This window comes from Labrus mixtus, chromosome 15 (assembly GCF_963584025.1).
Source record: "Labrus mixtus chromosome 15, fLabMix1.1, whole genome shotgun sequence".
Lineage (NCBI taxonomy): Eukaryota > Metazoa > Chordata > Actinopteri > Labriformes > Labridae > Labrus > Labrus mixtus.
The window spans coordinates 1533679-1551494 of NC_083626.1; the positions used below are offsets into that span (position 1 = coordinate 1533679).

General features: G+C 38.8%; 1 long non-coding RNA gene across 1 annotated transcript in view; it reads right to left on the reverse strand.

The window, feature by feature from the left end:
- Positions 1–2233, reverse strand: part of LOC132990324 (uncharacterized) — a 268474-nt gene extending 266241 nt beyond the window's left edge. Inside the window, exon 1 of the long non-coding RNA XR_009676046.1 lies at positions 2133–2233. This is a non-coding gene — a long non-coding RNA (uncharacterized LOC132990324). The remainder of the gene's footprint in view (positions 1–2132) is intronic.
- Between the last annotated feature and the right edge of the window lie 15583 nt (positions 2234–17816).

Consider the following 17816-nt stretch of genomic DNA (forward strand, 5'->3'; position numbering starts at 1 on the left):
ATGACACTGCTGTGACATGTGCATCTGTGATTTCACACGCTTAATGTTAAATTTACAGTTGCAGTATTGAATGTCATTCGGGCAGTGGGGAGGGCTGGGGGTAACCGGAGCCCCCAGAGAACAAAGCGGGTGTTTTGGCCCAGTCCCCCCTCGCGCATGCCTCCCCGGCTGCCACCCCTCCCTGCTGCTCTTTACAGCTGTGGAGGTGTGATCTGAGCACGACGGTTGGCCTTATAACCGTTAAGCAAGCACCATGGTGCGTCTAATAGTCAGAGGCCCTAATGACCAAAACACCTGGAACTATGGGAATGAAAATGAGCTTTCTCAGGGAGCTGGTGGACGTTTAGTGAATGAGTGGATGTAGAATAAGCTGGTCAAGTCCCTATCTCACACATGGTCACATGTGTATGATCATTGAGTAACATTGTCATCTACACAGCCTCACAGGGCCCTGCTGGAATGGAGTGGTCATGTAAAGAAGAGAGAGGCCCACTCTTACTTAAAGTTCAAACATGGATTAGGCACGCTCGTCCCTTGGTGTCATGTTCAATGGCAAACCGCCCCCTCAGGGAATTGATCCCCACACTAGCCTCCAGTATTGATTTAGTTCTATATAGATTAACAGCCTTAATCGAGCGATTATCCTGCAAGTCCGGCATTGTAAAGACAATGAAAGGCTTTTAACACATATTGTTTTCCAAGTTATTCAGGTCATTTGAGATCTATCACCGTTACACAGATTAAACGAGTACTTATTGTATGACCGGTGAAATTTACTCTTTAGCAATACTCAGGGCTTGACATAAGGTTCATTTTCACGTCTGAGTCAGCTAAGAATCTCTGCCTGGCATTTTTGTGACTATTAACCAGTTAAAGTCAATGCCAAACACACATGTCATTTTGAATCCTAAAAAATCCCCATAAACAATCAAATAATGATAATAACTAATAAACTTTCAGTTGTTGCACCTTTGCACGTTATTGTAAAATCAACAAAGAAGAGTAAAGAAACTAGGGATTATCTTGGTGTCTCAAGCGATATTCACATGGTATTAGAATTGCCCGGGGACCTCTGGTAATTTGGGAGTTACCCTAAATTTGGTGCGGGGCATTCGCACATGATAAGCAAAGCCAGCAATTTTCTCCTGTTTACTGAATTTTCTGACTGAAAACATAAAGGTGCTGCATGAATAATAACCACCTTGTGTCTGCTGGGCAGCATCACACTTTACAGCATACAGCCTGCTTGACATTCATTAGAAAAAGAAGTCCACATCCGGTACACATGAAATTATAAATAACTAACTACCAACCAAATAAATAACTTAAAGTGCTGTCCAAACCTTTCTTTACAATGTTTAGCACAGCCTCCGTTATTCTCAGGCAGAGAAACGGGCAGAAAAAGTCGCAGAAACCTTGTTAAAAAAACCCACCCCAAGTTACTGAGATGCCAATGTGTACGGAATTACTATTATAAGAGGACCTCTGGTTTGCTAAACTATGGTAGTTAAATTGCCCTGGAATTTTTGCATTACTAATTACAGACATGGTCGATTTGCACAAGTTTAAAAAGACACAGATCCTCTGCAATTATTACAAATTACCAAGGTGCCCAGGTTATACTTATGCCGTGCGAAAAGGGCTTAAGAAACATTTTTACAAAGACTGAACAGAAAATGAGTAATCTAAACTGAACCAATAACCTTCAATATTAATATTGACTCATTTACATATAAACTCATCTTTTATGATTACATTTCTTGTATTTCTTTCTTCACGACGCACAAAGAGAAGGCTTCACAGTTAGTCACTGCCCAATGTAGAGGTAACTTAGGCATGTGACATGTTTTTCTAAATCAAAAACTTGGAAACTTAAACATAGGAATGAAAGTGTTAGATAGGTGGTCAGACAAACTGGAAATGTTTGGAGTTAAAATTGCTGTTTTCTTCTCAAAAGTTATAATGTTTTTTTAAAAAATTGCATCAAAAACGAATGCACTAGTACTTCATGTTCCAGTTACACTGAAAGAAATAGGGCCAGTGGCTTTTCAAGGTCACTGGCCCCTATGTTTTAAAGTCCCATATTAGGCTTTTTCTGGGACTTGGCCCACGTGGGGTCTAACAGTGCGGACTCAGAGCGGAGAGGGAGCAAGGAGGAGCAGTACATGAAAACAGACATTTTCTTCGGACTTTAGCTATTGTGAACGTACAAAAGTAGGTACATAGATTAAATATATGAACCCCAAAAAGGGCAGAATATGGACTATTTAACAACGGGCCCGGGAACATTACTTTTGGTTCAGAAAATAACAGTCAAGAATTTAGTCTGGGAATGAAGATAACACCTTATCTTTTCTATAATCAAAGTATATGTGCTTAAATCTGCACTCATCAGAAGATTTGTCTAAGGACTACATTTTTGGCTGCATCAATTTCCAGCCAACTCCAGCCGTCTCACCAGAGTGTTTGGAACTTTCTCAACCTTATTTTTTATTCTCTCTGTCCCTCTCCCTTTAGTCTTCAGGGTAATGGTAAATGGACTTGAGCTTGTATAGCGCAATCACACTGGCAATCCGCACCGTTTTTTAAGCATGATTCACCCCTAAAGTCCAGTTCTTATAACTTGTTCAGTGTGAGCGCTACATATCCTTCTTTGGCCCTGGTACGCTACAGAGAGGTGTGCCACTAGTCTTCTGACTTCTCAAAGGGCTTTTACACTGCATGTCACACCTACCCATTTACACCCATTCACACACTGATGGCAGAGGCTGCTATGTAAAGTGACCATCAGAAGTAACTGATGCCATTCATACACATGCATACCCCGCTGACGAAGCATCGGGAACAATTTGGCCAATAGTGCCCGAGCTTACTTAAACCTGATTTATACTTCTATGTCAAAACTACTCTGTTACTACTCTGCCTAAGCCGTCTTGAGTACTATACTTGTCCATTGGTGTGTCTGCATAACTCATACTTTGCTACAAACGCTATTTAGCATTGCAATTTCTATGCTAGTTATATCGCCAGCTTTCAATTCCACTACAGTCTTCGCTTGTTTGCGACTGAAACTGAGCATACTATGTTGGAGTTGGAGCTGATGAATATGGACAACAGTAAATTATTGCAAAGAAGAAAAGAGAGGAGACATCAGAGGATTTACGGCCATCAGGCAGAGGATACAATGCTGCTTACCAACGGACCAGAGGTGCACGCCAGGCTGTGTACGTAGGCTTCTGCATAGGATTAGGGCTACACAAACCTATGGTGTATGCTACAATGTAGACTCCATGCACAAGTGGAAATCAGGCTTTAGTCCCCAAATTCAAATTGTAGTTGCCTTTTTTGTGTCACGGATGCAAATGTTGGACCCTAATCTAATGTATGAATATCCAGCTTTTATGTGGCAGTTCCCAATGAGCATTAAGAAATATAATTCACATGACAATGCTTTCATTATCTTGACTAATGATGGAATTATTTGGTTTTAGTCTCCTTCTTTTGGGCCTTCTACAGTACACCTGGTCCTAATAGGCACTCACACATGTTCCACTCCTCTCTCTTTTCCCATCTTCTACCTTAAAACAAGCTGCTGTTATTCCACCAGCGTGCTGTAAACCTGCAATAAAACTGTTGCCTGGCCCCTATGTGAAGTATGGGTAATGCTCCATATACTTTAATGGTACACCGGACCAGGCCATATATTTCTCTTCTTATGTGAAATTCAAAAAGCTTTGGTAGTTTGTGGACCATCTCCTGAGTTTGGTGTACTTTATGTTAATGTATCCCATTCTTTCCAACAGAGAGATATGGAAGACACGTTCTATCTCTTGTCTTCAAAGATAAATTATTTAAAAAACTAAACATTACCAAAATGTTCAATGTCTTTTTTCCACGATACCACTGCCAGATTTGATAAAAATGAGATTTGTAAAATAAAAACCATTACATTGTGTTGTGTAAAAGTATTCCATTTTAGAAATGAATTTCTTGCTATTTAAGTCATAAGGACATTTTTAAGGGGCTTAAAATGTCTTTTCATTGATGTCTTTAGTGCTTCATTACATGGATTCTTGCCATGTCAGCTTATATCTTCAGAGCACATATGACTTGTTCTGCAACACTACACCACATGTTCTGATGCAAACCATCTCTTACAAATTTCATAACAACAAGAGAGGATAGGTCTTTCACCACCACAACCGCTAAACACTCCTCAGAATTAGATCCAAATGTGGTAATAGACATCAAGTATTTTTTTAGAGTGCGGATGTTACTCCAGCCTACCGCCACATGATACTGACGATCAGTGCAAAGTTGTGGTTAAAACAGATGTCTGAACACACAAAAGTGTTGACAGGCTGAGGCCCAATGTTTACAGTTGCTGGAGGGAAGGATGCTGCTTTCTTTTGTGGAGAAAATATGACTGGATACACAAATACAGACAGACTCTCAGAAGAAATCTATTGGTGGCATTGCAGAAACACTGAAAGTTAACCTTCTTTCGTAACTATTTCAGGTCAGATCAGGTAATTATATTTCCTTGTTAATATAATAGTGGAATAATCATGTATTTAAATACTTATTTTGGGCTTTAGTGCCTTTATTGTAGATACGAAAAAAACTTTATATTATTATTATTGCGGTTATTATATCAGTGGAATAAGCAATCCTTTAGCCCAATTTGCATAGCAAGGACCTATATATTGTAAAATGATGTAAATGTAAAAGACAATATCAGGAAAAATAGATATACAACCAGATAGACTTGTTATTACTTCAACACTTAATAACATTGTCCCTCTCACAATTCTGTCGACTTTTTCCTCAGGATCAACTTGCATGGTCCATTAAACCTTCACTGATACTTTTGTCCACTATTAGTGCTCCACTTTGGTCCTGGAGGCCTCTGGTTTGTTCAGTTTTTGAAACTGGCTTGTGGCTGGTTATATGCCAACTAACTAGTAAAGAATCACCATGAAATGTTGTGGGTTTGGTTAATTACAAAAGTGTTTTATTCACTCAGTGAAGGGAACACAAAAATCTAAAGTAAAACACTTCAGTTATCCAAAGTACATTATCATACCTTTTGTAAACACTCAAGGCATTCATAAAGCTTCCTTCCTTAAGGACAAAGGCTTGGTCAAGAACATTAAAGTTTAACAGACCCAGAGACAACAAAGGGCAGCTGGTGAATGGCAGTTGGGATTTGTTTCTAAAAAATACATTTCTCAATAATGTTGTAGTTGACTGTTGGGCACAACCCTAGTTTGATTCCAAAAGACACACTCACATTCTTCACAGACCCAATATCTTGCTACTTATTTTACAACTGGCCTCGGTGTTGAAAGGGTTATTTGTCCTGCCACATTTATTTTTTTTAACTTTTAGATATTTAACTACTCTTCCCTCCTGTTTGAAGAAAGACAAAAGAGGTAGGTAGGAAGTTACATTCCTCCAGGCATCTGTGGTTCCAAACACTGACTTTTTGTCTTACTAGTAAGAGGTCAGCCAGGTTTAAAGCCTGATCATTTCACCTGTCTATCCTTGGCTACTCTGAAGAAGGAAGTTGCATGTGTAAAACTGCTGTAGTGGAAATGATCCAAGGAAACTTTGTGGTTTGAGCCTGCTGAAGGAATGCTTTGTTTTTTGTTGTTGTGAACTTTCAAGGCCTTTTATTTGCAATCCTCTTGGCTCAACAATGTTTTACATTCAAACATGCACATTTTACATATACAAATACAGACACATCCATATTCATACTCCAGTCCCTCATTTCTGGTAAATCCCATGCAACAAGCTGTTTTTTTCATAGTATTAATGAGAATGACTTGATGTTTCTTGATGTCCTCCATTGTTGTGTTAACAAAACTGAAAGACACTATTAAAATTGCTGTAAAATATTAGGCTTTAAATGATAGCATAGTGTTTTACATCCACTACAGCAGGGGCATTATTTGGGATCAGGCAGGCCTTTTTCCCCTGAGTAACCATGAATTTATCCCAGTTGTGCCTTACATGGGGTACGCCAACTAACCACTAGGCCACCAGTGCCCTTTATTCATGCTTTGTCTAATGAAAAACACAGTAATCGTAAAATGTTTACAGTGTCGACCCCCAGTAATCCTTGGAATACAGATTATGTTACAGGGCTCTAATTCTGCAATCATCAATGGATTTTAATGGAAAATTCTTTTGTCTTAAAAAGTAAACTTGCAAACCCTTGTGACCTGCAACCACGTTCCAAAAGGATTTTCCTTCATTTTTTCACTCTGACTGACTCCACGTCATGTTTAATGTAACAAGAAGACGGCTAATCCAAACAGCAGTTATGGAGCCCTAAATGTGGTGTCAAGGCTGTGGCTACACAGGAAATGAATGTGGAGAGAAACAGCTCAGTGACAAACCTTTAGACCTCGGCCATGTATGGCAGAGATGGGTGCAGTCAGCAAAACTAGGTTCCTGACAGAGAGTTTTAGGTTTTACCAGACCGTCCTCCCCTCAGATGCGGATGTTCACTTCTTGTTGTCGCCATCTACCTTGAGTCACTGATAATCACAAAACAAGGTTTCTCCTTTTTAAACGCCTTTCCTTTTTCTTCCAGGATAGCTTTGGCCAGGAAGACTCTTTCGCAACTCATCTTGTGTGGCCACCCAAAAGATGAGGCTGAATCCAAAGTTTAGCAGGAACTCTGAACAGCTATAGTCCTTGGGTTTCTACAGGCTTGAGGAAATGAGATGGAGAAAGAGGAAGAGAGAGCGTGTGTGATACATAGAGCAACACAGATGAGGGAGAGTAAGAGCTGTGTGGAAGCACACCAGCGGAGAAAGAAACCTGATTTATTATCACCAATAATCAACAGCAGATGTAAGCTCATAGATTCTCGTTCTGCCGCCAATTATACACACTCACGCATAGATCTGCTCAGCCTCAGTGCTTGCCTTCCTGTACACAGACACAAATTTACACTGATTTACAGAATGTAAATAGAGTTCAGTTAAAAAAGCTTGAGCCAGAGAAGTGTCCTCTCAACCAGCTAGTCCAAAGGCATCGCCCAGACCACATGATCCAACCTGGACGGCCTCAAGACCATAGCATCACCCTAATACGACTACACCAGTCTCAGGACCACAATTTATATTTTTTTAATTTTTTAATTAATATTTCTCCCTCAATAACACATGTACCCCTGAACTTTTAACACAAAACATAGACAAAAACTCTCATCTACTGCTAAAAAAAAGAAAAAAAAGAAAAAAAAAAAGTGGTGAGATTATAGCTGCAAAATGTATCACAGCTTGTCTGAGTTTTTTGTTTGTTGACCACACACATCACAAACACGCATGCATGTATGCACACACACACAAACAGGCAGTTTTTTAATGAAATTGTTTTAATGTAATTAAAAAAACAAGAGCCACTGGACCATTCACCCACCTAGATTACTTACCACCACTCTGCTTAAGTCAATGCCAGTGATGGATAATGAAGATGTCCATAAAAAGTATAAGTGGTGTGATGTCAGCAATAATACTCCCCGGAAAGATCTCTCTTACCCTCAAGCCTTTTTCCCTCTGTACGTTGTTCCACTACGCCTGTCATTATGTGCTATTTCAAGTCGTTACTGTAATCACCAAACCATCCTCTGGATTTAGTGTAATCTGTCTGCAGATTTTGGGATTTTATTGTTTAGAGAAAAGAAAGACTTGAACTTGATAATGGCTCACATAAATCATGAAAACATGATTGAAATATGATTTAATCAGGCACAGTGAAGTTTATGCACATAATCATAGAGTCAGAGAAATGACTGTGAATGTTTGTTCTGATTGTTCAGATACTGGAACTCATCAGTCAGACATCAAAGCTGAGGCTGAAGCCCATGTTGGAGATGAAATTGAGAAATGGACAGCAACTGGGCTTAATTTCTCCAGAACAAACAAACGGCTGTTTATTTGGTTCAGTGTCATTATGTCTCTTGCATCAGTAGCCGTACAGACATGTTGGAGGAAAGTGAAGACTGTGAGGTAGGGAATGCCCCTTCTTGTTTCAGTGAGGGGTGTAGGAGCAAGGTGAGAAGATAACGGACAAATCAAAAACACTATAAAAAAGTAGTATTGTATTCAAACAGGAAGTAAAGTACCCTTAGCTACATAAATATAAAACAAAAGCATAATAATTGAATTTCAAATGTGATTTATTAATACTGCACTTGACACCCCTCACAAGTGAAAGGTCTGAGAGATTGCTAATTGCTGTGGTGTTTCAAGGATTTGGGCTGAATAATAACGTAAAAGCCATACAAAATACAGTACAAATTGTATTTCTGAATTTTTAACAGTTGTTATAACCATACTTTTTGAAAAACATTTTATAGGTTTAAAAAAAAGTCATTTATTTAAAAAAATCTGTCTTTTGAAATATTTCTGTGCTTCAATGCCAAATGTCAAACACGTTGCTGTTTATTAAGCAAGATGCTTTTTTGGAGCTGTGAATGTAGTTTTTTATTTTTTTATTTGGGATTTTAAAATCCTTCATTTGTTTTAAATACAATTTGTAACAGGTGTCTATTTGAAAGTTAAGGGTCAAGTTTTCTGAAATAAAATATATGATTGATATAGGGTCGGCTGTGGCTCAGTTGGTAGAATCGGTTGTCTCCCAACGACAAGGTTGAGGGTTCGATCCCCAGCTCCTGCAGCAACGTGTCCTTGGGCAAAACACTTAAAGGCTTTATATGCGATTTTTTGATCCAGCAGATGTCGCCCTTGAGCACCAGCATGAAACCAAAACAACTCGCGGTGCATTGTGGGTTAGCATGCTAATGCTAGCGATCTTTATTATACCCGTATCTTCACACTGCATGTAAATTTACCTGAAATGAGCGTGATCTAGAAACACAGTTAATCAGTGAGTACAGTATGTTATTCTTCTTTTCTCTAGTCCCTCAATTAAACAACTTTTATACTCGAGGGGAGGAGTCAGTCGGCCGTCCGGGCGATGTAAACAAAGTGAAGATAGGACTCTGAAAACTCTGAAAACATCACAGACAGTGGGACTCGGGTGTTACACCCATTGTAGACAGTCATGACTCACAGAGTTATTTTCAGAGGATATAGTTGATTTATATTATATTTAAGTGTGAAAAATCACATATAAAGCCTTTAAGCCTGAATTGTTGGCGTATGAATGGGATTAGCTACTTCTGATGGTCACTTTATATAGCAAACTCTGCCATCAGTTTTTTAATGGGTAGGTGTGACGTGTGGTGTAAAAGCGCTTTGAGTAGTCAGAAGACTAGAACAGCCATTTACCATTTATATATATAAATATACCGTAAATAAATTATTATAAATTAATATATAAATGATGAATATAATTTATCATATAATAAACATTATTCTGAAGGGGGAATCAGATGAAGAGTGTAGTAGCTCATTGTGCATTACCACTGAAGGAAAAGTTGTCACATCAGGTGATCCAAAACTCTGCTTAAAAACCGAGTGTGTTGGTGTGTATATTGCTTAGTTTCAGTGAAGTTGTTCTGTCTCCTACCTACACTCTGATTTTGATTTGCACCATGAATGTTTTCCTCTAAACCCGTCTTTGTTGGATAAGCATCCTCTATGTTTACTGATACTTCCCAAATCACATATCAAGGCCATGCAACATTTCTGATTGTGGTTTAATCATTCAGGCCAATGTTTAGAATCAAATGCATTTCTAAGAAGTATTGTAGTTTCTCCACAGCCAAATTAAGGTCAATTCAGGTGGTGGAAGCCAGGTCGGAGTAGACATGCATATGATGGGAATCAGGGTGGAAAACTAAACACTATATTTATACAGCATGTTCTGTACATTTTTGTCGCATTGCTGCAAGATACTGCAAAAGGAAATGTCATGTCTTTACTTTTAAAATGCAGCCATGTACATAACAACGTTAGACTTTTAAACTTAAATCGGTTAAATGGAGTGAAAAGGAACTTGTATTTACTTGTATTGATTTTAACAACCCAACATAAATAAAGAAGTTGATCAAATGATCATGAAGATCAAAATATTCCGCAGCTGTGTAAACTTTGACATATTGAGGTGAAGCAATGGATAGAAAACATCCTTAATTAATGTTTTATCTTATATTGATTCAGTTTTTCCATTAGCAACATGTGCTGTTTATTTTATTTTATTATTTAGATAAAAAATGACTAACTTAAATGCTCCGAAGTGTTTACTGGCTTTAGCTATTGGAACAAGGTTTGCTGGGTAAATGGGTTTAATATGAAAATGGTTTGAAGGGCCAAACTATGCAAATAAGCGTGAAATGATTCATAACAACAGATGTACCAGGTTACTACACTGACACTGATTGGCCATGTCACATAGAGCAATGCAAGTAACATGAGAAATGTGCAGCCATTGTCATAGTCACACACACACAAACAAATCTTAACAGTATAAAATGAGTGACTTTATTCATATGTATGGTTATTGAATTAAGAGAAAGCAGCAATTTCAGCTAATGAGCACCAGCAATCCAAAAATGAATTCCATAACTAAACTTGTGTAATTTCTGTCTAAGTCCTTGTATTTGGGCTGTATGTGTTTAAGGGAAGAGGGAAATGGAGGAGAAAATAAATATTTAAAAGAGACAACATAGCGATGCTAGAATGCTTCATAAAGCTATATGTGTACCCAACTAGCATTACGATAAAAATTTGTGTTACAGTATTAATGTGTTTTCATTAGAAGTAGAACAACATAGGCACTGTGGAAGAACTCATTTTATGCTGGTTCCTACCAAGTTCAAAACATTATAACCAGTCTGCATAATAAAGAATCATTGACACAGTAAGGCTTTGGCATTTAGGAAGAAAAAAAAATGCTACCTGTTAGCTTAGTGATGATCTTGCCAGAAGTTGACACAGAGGCAGCCAACACTCCTAAATGTACAAATTAAGGATGTTGCAGCTTGATACCTCACAGCAGGGTGCTCTCTTCATACCATGTAAAATGACATTAGCTACTTTAATGATTTCTACTGTCAAGTCTGTCTGCATAACATGCATATAAAAAGACTTCTGCTAAAAAAACAGATTGATTGCCCCCCTCCTAAATGCAATACAGTAATAATGGTAGGGCAGCTGTGGCTCAGTTGGTAGAGTCGTCGCCCCTCAAGTCAAGGGTTCAATCCCCAGCTGAGCAACATGTCCGATGTGTCCTTGATCAAGACACTTAACCCTGAATTGCTTCCGCTGCTTCAGTGGCAGTGTATGAATGGTATTAGTTACTTCTGATGATACTACATAGCGACCACTACCATCAGTGTGTGAAAGGGTATGAATGGGTGGGTGTGACAGGTGGTGTAAAAGCGCTTTGAGTAGTCGGAAGACTAGAAAAGCTATAGAAAAGCTATATAAGCTCAAGTCCATTTACCATAGAGTTATGTGGGGAGTGGTAATGTGACCAGAAAGTTATTGCTAAAACTATGCAAGGTTCTTTTAAATCAAGGGGTGAGCACTATTGTTAAAACCAAAGTGGCGGCAAAAGTTTTCTGTGTAACTAAGGTGATGATTTATATTATTATTATTATAATATTCTGAAATAGGAAATAGTGACCTTGGTAAAGCCAAGATTTCAATTAAGAATGTCCATAAAATTATGTCCACTGAACAACAGTTAAAAAAGTCAGGCTATAAAACACAAGTAAAAAATAAGGAGTGTCATTTACTCCTGCTGACTGCCAAGCTCTCATTTCCTTCTCCAGAAAGGTACGGACTGCTGCTCTCCTCCTGATTGCTCCTCCTGCTCCTTTGTTTCCTGGTTTGCCAGTGACTGGTCACCGGCCACTCGTTCTCATCCACCGTAAATTTCTAGGTATGACTATCAAGGGGCAGAGAGCTCTACAGGTGCAAGTGATCACTCTAATTTTCTTTCAACGTCGAGGCAGGAAGTAAACAACTTAAAATCTTAATGCATGACAAAATAAAACTCAAACCCTATAAATAAGATTATAGGTGTTTAAAGATAAAAATAAAACCCTATTTTAGATCCAGATTTCTCTGTTCATAAGGGAACAGTTCCAAAATCCCCCACCCTCTCACTTGAATAGTTTTAAAACATGCAGATTCTGATTCATTTTTTTAAACATCTGTCCACTTATAATCTATACATCATTATTCATTTTGTTAGTTCTGAGAATAACTTAGTTACTTAATGTGTTATGTCGTGGGCCCTGAGGGGTTAAACCGTCTCAGGGATTTCAAAGATAAAATAGACTGACTTCTTAGTCGTTGTGTTTTTTTTTACTAGTTTTTTTTACATGGATTTCACCTGTAACCTACTGACTGAAATATTGCAAACCCAGCATTAAAGGTAAATCTTTCACTGGCGTACATTCACTAGTTTGCTGGCAGCACACAGGATTCAGGAGTGTCTGTCAGCAGGAGTTTTACATTGCCACCATGCTTTGTGTTCATCTCATGGACTGTCAACATTCTCACATACTGTATCTCCAGCCTGAAAGTTGATTCATTTGATATGGTCTAGTAAGGTTGTCAGGATACCATATAGCTAAACTTTGATACGACTCTAGTAGAAATCAACCATATTGATACCTATTTTGGTACCATGGCAAAATTAGAAGTCCTAGGCATCCAATATATGTTAATTTCTATATTTTTACAACAAAATATTTGCATGCAAACTCCTGCACACTCTTTATTTTGCACAAATACATGAGCAACGTTTCAGTACAGAAACATTCCCCCAACATGTTTGTGTGATTTAGACAGTTATCTTTGTCTTTTGCTAGTGGCGACCTTTTGTTAAAAATATGAAAGATCAGAAGTTTTTTTATTTTTTTTTTAAGCTTGTGTTCTTCAATACTATCAATCACAAAAAATGATCACACGTGGTATCGAAAAATTTTGAATACAGGAAATGTCGAACACATTAGTGTCATGATTTGGTTTCATATTTTATATATTTTTAGATGTTAGATTGTCTTGTTTTATTTTGTCTCATTCTTCCCTAGTTGTTTGTTTCCCTTGTGTGTTTCTTAGTTGAGTCTTTAGTGTTTCTGGTGTTATTTTGTAATTTTCTATCCTTGTGTCTCTATGTTCTAGTGTGTTTTATTGTTGTCACATTCTTAAGTTCTCTGTGTCATTACTGTTCCCTGATTTATTTTTTAGTTCTTGTTGTGTTTCTTGTCTTGTATTTCTCTCTGCCTCTGTGCGTGTTTTCCCTCCAGTCCTTATTGCCCTCATTATGTTCACCTGTGTCGTTTGTCTCACCATGTGTTTGATGTCTATTTAGTCTCAGGCCCTATCCGAATACCCACAATTCAGTATGCATGTCCGACTTTTCAGTAGGGAGTTTCAGTATATTGAACTCTCGTGGTCATTTTTTGGGTCCACCTCAGTATACTGAACATTTCAGTACGGATACTAACTTCCTGGTTTTGTGCAGTATAGATCCGATGCATCCTTTCAGGAAATGAATTGTATTTTACCACCCACAATGCTGTGCGAAATTAAACGTAAATCGTCATTTCACGTCCGCCTCCAAATCAAAACAAACGAGCGTGGATTAATTGGATCAATTTTTAATCTAGAGTTAAAGTCCCGACTGAAATCGTTCCTTTTAATTAACAACAAAAAATGTAACAAATATCTGCATTATTATGAAACCTTTCCCCCTGAGACCTGTTTTTAAATAATGATTTCACTATGTATGTATGCGTCTTTATTGGATTAAATTATTTATATATGTAATTACTTTCATTTGTACTTTCTGTACTGTATGTTATTTTATTATTCAATCTGTCTTTTACTTGTTTTACATTGTGATATTGTTTTTAGTTTACCTGACTGTATATGTGCATTACTCCTCTTGAATGAAGCTAAACAAAAAAAACAAACGAGGATGGATGCGGCTGGTTTGGATAATGCACCTTTCAAATGACGCCACTTCCAAACTGAATTAATCAGACAAAGTAGGAACAAATATCTGCCTACTGAACAGTAGATCCTAAAAGTATACAGCACGGATAGTAGGGACTGTCTACTGTCTTCTGTCTACTGTCAGCTTGTGTAGGCACTTTGCAATTCGGATACACCAAGAGTCAAGTACTTACCTGAAAGTACCATTGTAGAAAGCTCCTCCCTCTCCTCCTTCCTGCTTTAGGTCTGCAGTATGCCTGCTGTTCTTGAATCATGTAGACCTAAATCTGTGTCCTCACAATGAGTACTCTGCAGATGTACATATGCTAAGAATAGAAATGCAGATGTACATTTTGTCCCTGTTGCCAGTGAGTGTACAAATGTAGTTGAAGATGTACAGTATATGACAACATTGGACTTTGGTGGCTCTTAAGGCAGTAAGAGGCAACTGAAACAAAGGAACTGTAACAAGTCAGGTGAGTGCATCCAGCAGTTTGCTTAGTCCAGTCTTTAAGGGCTACAGCTCTAATGCTGCGTACACGCCAAATGTGAAAACAATATTCCCACCGCGGCATCACTCAAATTTATTGAAGCAAAATTTTGCTCGTCTGACCCTGAAGCCACAAACCGAGAGGGGAGGGGCTTGTCACCTAGATACCAATGTTTGTTTTTCGTTTCCTTCTCCTATGATCAGCCACAGTGGATACTGTTATCGCTGATTTTTACCTGTTGACCAAAGTCAGAAACGTTCTAGATTCCAACACTGTCATCTCTGTTTACATCCTTTGGAGCCGCACACAGCTCTGTGAATATCTCTGTTTTCTTCAGGAACTGCGTCCGGATTACAGCCGCTTTCAGAGCTTCTGCAGGCTAACCACTGGAGTTGTGCAGCTCCAGATGTTTCTCCTCCATTTCTGATGTCAGCCTTGTCATCGTCTTCGGTCAATGATGATTGGCTGTCGCGTCAAGGCATCAAGGGAATTTGTCGCATATTCTGCCTTTAAACTGTTGTTAGTCATCACTTTTATTGACAGTGAAGTCAATACAACAATAATAATAAAGGAATTGATTGGTTAAATGAGCCTCAGGCTGGATTTATAAACAAATAAAAGGTTCATGTCACTATAGGTTCATCTGAGCTTCAAGACACATTTAGAGCTGGAATGCCATCATAGTGAACCCACACATCATTTGGGATATGAATATTTATAACAAGGATTTCATTACTGTTACAGGTGACTGACCCTGTGAGAAATATTATGTTCAGTGTGGTGATAAATGTGGCACTCAATGACACAGTATCAGCAGTGCCAACCTAATCAGAGCTTAATATGTAGGTTTACACTAACTTAACGATCTGTGAACTACATAACAATAAGACCCAGCCTAATTAGTATGTTTATGAGAGCTCTTTCATTGTGATAGACGACCATGCAGGGTGCAGTGCCGCTAGCTAAAAATAGTAAACCTAAATGTAAACCCCTCAGTGTCCAGCAGTCACAGTGACAGCCCAAGTTGTAAAAACATTTAGAGGATTAAGAGGATGGTGGGGGGTCAACAATGAATTTGGTGTGTGTGTTTGTGTCTTTGAGTGTGTCTGAGTGTTTGATAGGGGTCAGTTGATATACAACTCAGGCAGCTTTTCTGCTGAGCAGCGTAATTTTTAAATTATCTTTTTTTTTTTTCCCCCTTTTTCTCTCCAAGAAAACCACTCACGATTAAGTGCCAGCTCTGTTTCTCTGTCACTCCTTAAGGGCACCTGGCTAATACTGTTCACTGTATAGACACACCAAGTCGCCATATTTAAAGGGTCCCCAGTGAAGTCCTCATGTACCTGAGGGGTCAGGGGTGTCATTTCAAAGAGAATATGTGATCATTAAAGACGAGTTCAAATACAGATTAAATTGAGAGAGGTGTGTAAGGTTGATCATGTTTCTGCTGTTGCCTTTCTCTTTCATCAGCTTCCACTCTCCTTGAGAAACACCAGTCCAGTCGAAGAATCGACTCCCCATAACATTTAAAGATAACACCAGTGTTTTGACCTAAGAGCTATGTTAGAATGTTTTCATATTTTGATAACACGGGATCCAAATAAGACCTCATGTTTGTGTTACAAAACCATGTCTGTATATGGAAATATTACTCTATTTGTTTATAATTGATATAAATAGCATGTAAAATAAACTAATTATTACTGTACAGTGTTTTATATAATATGTAAATCACTCTAGAAGTCGGCTTTTGTGTCAGACAGAGGGACAGGTGTTTTAGAGGGGAGGGGGACAGGCCTCAGGAGAAGTGATTCTTTCTGTTTTCAACAAAGTTAAATAGGTCCAATATATAAGATATCTTCTGAATTAAATCATAAAGCTACCTTACTTTATCATCAGACATTAAGGAAACATGCTGTGTTGAAATGCTGGCTTCTCTGTCACCAACGCAGCAGCCAGTAGAGTATGTGCTCTTAAGTTAGATTCTGATGCAGAATGATTTGTTTTTGTTTTGACCAGAGAAGGTAGCCGGTTTTATGGCAACCCCACTTGCCCCTCAGTTTGCCAGGCAAAACAGCAAACCAACAAGCAGTGGCCCCAACAGCCTGCCTTGCCTAGTGACAAACAATGCCTCTGCCAACAGGAGTTGCAGCGATGGAAGCGGGAAAATCCAACTGGATAAGATATAGCGGATTCTACCCGATCTAAAAAGCCTCTGCATTTTATAAAAAGCTCCACAACAAAAAATGTGGTAAAACTAGGATTATATTGGAGATGAAGAGATAAAGGAGATTAAGCGAAGCTTCGGTGACCGTGACATGCCAACCTGCATGCACATCGACTCTAGAGAGGAGGGGGCAGGGGGAGGATAGATATCTTCAATGTTTTGAATTTGGATTCCAGTTTATAGTGTGTTTCAACATGTTTTATAGTGCTGCTTTGAATGAAATAAGCAACAATTCAAGTTCCTGCTAACTTTCTTGCTGTCAGCTCCAAATTTCAGAAGTGAACTGGGGAAAAAGGACTTTAAAGGGATACTTCACCCATTTGCATTAAGCATTGTATCAGTAGTAAACTGGTAGTATTTTTCAATGGCCGTGCATCCCGCCCTCATGTCCCCCTGAGACTGGAAAGTTCTGTATTTCTAAGTCTGAAAAGGAGCTTCCAGTGATGCAAATATTGTCATATTGCATCACTGGAAGCTGTTGCGGTTAGCGGTGTGAAACTACAACGCTAGTTCCTCATATTTTCAACCACTGAAGCTACAGACCAATCACAGATCAGTGGGTGGGAACTCACTCCCAGAATCGAAACTTAACGTCCGCCATATTACTTGGAAGCTATGCTAAGAGGCTCTATGGCGAAAGCTGATAATAGCGAAAAAATATAAATATAGCAGCGAGACGGCTGCTGCTGACAGGCCAGTCTTGTGTTTTGGCTGCTGCGGCCGCTGGCCGTCGCTAGCCGCCGGGCCGTAGCGACACATGACCGGCCTGTCAGCAGCAACTGTCTTGCGGCTATATTGCTGGCCAGCACAGCAGCCAAGACTTGATGCCTGCCTGTCGGCAGCGGTGAGGACAAGGAGCAAGGGCAGACTGGTAGTGTCGGTGCTCTCACTGTTTGTCTATGGACACAGACATAGAGTCTGTTTTCTGACAGGAATTTCCAAGATCAATTCTGGAAGAAATCTCTGAATCAGTTGAGGAAACAGTCTTATGTGTTGAAGTAAATATGTCTGTAAATGTTTTCATTACTATAGTTCTACTGCTATATTGTATATTTTGGAGAAACTGTAACGATCGAATTTCCCTCTGGGATTAATAAAGTATTTCTGATTCTGATTCTGAAATCGAGGACCTTAGTGGGAGTGGCCTGTGGTGCTGTGCAT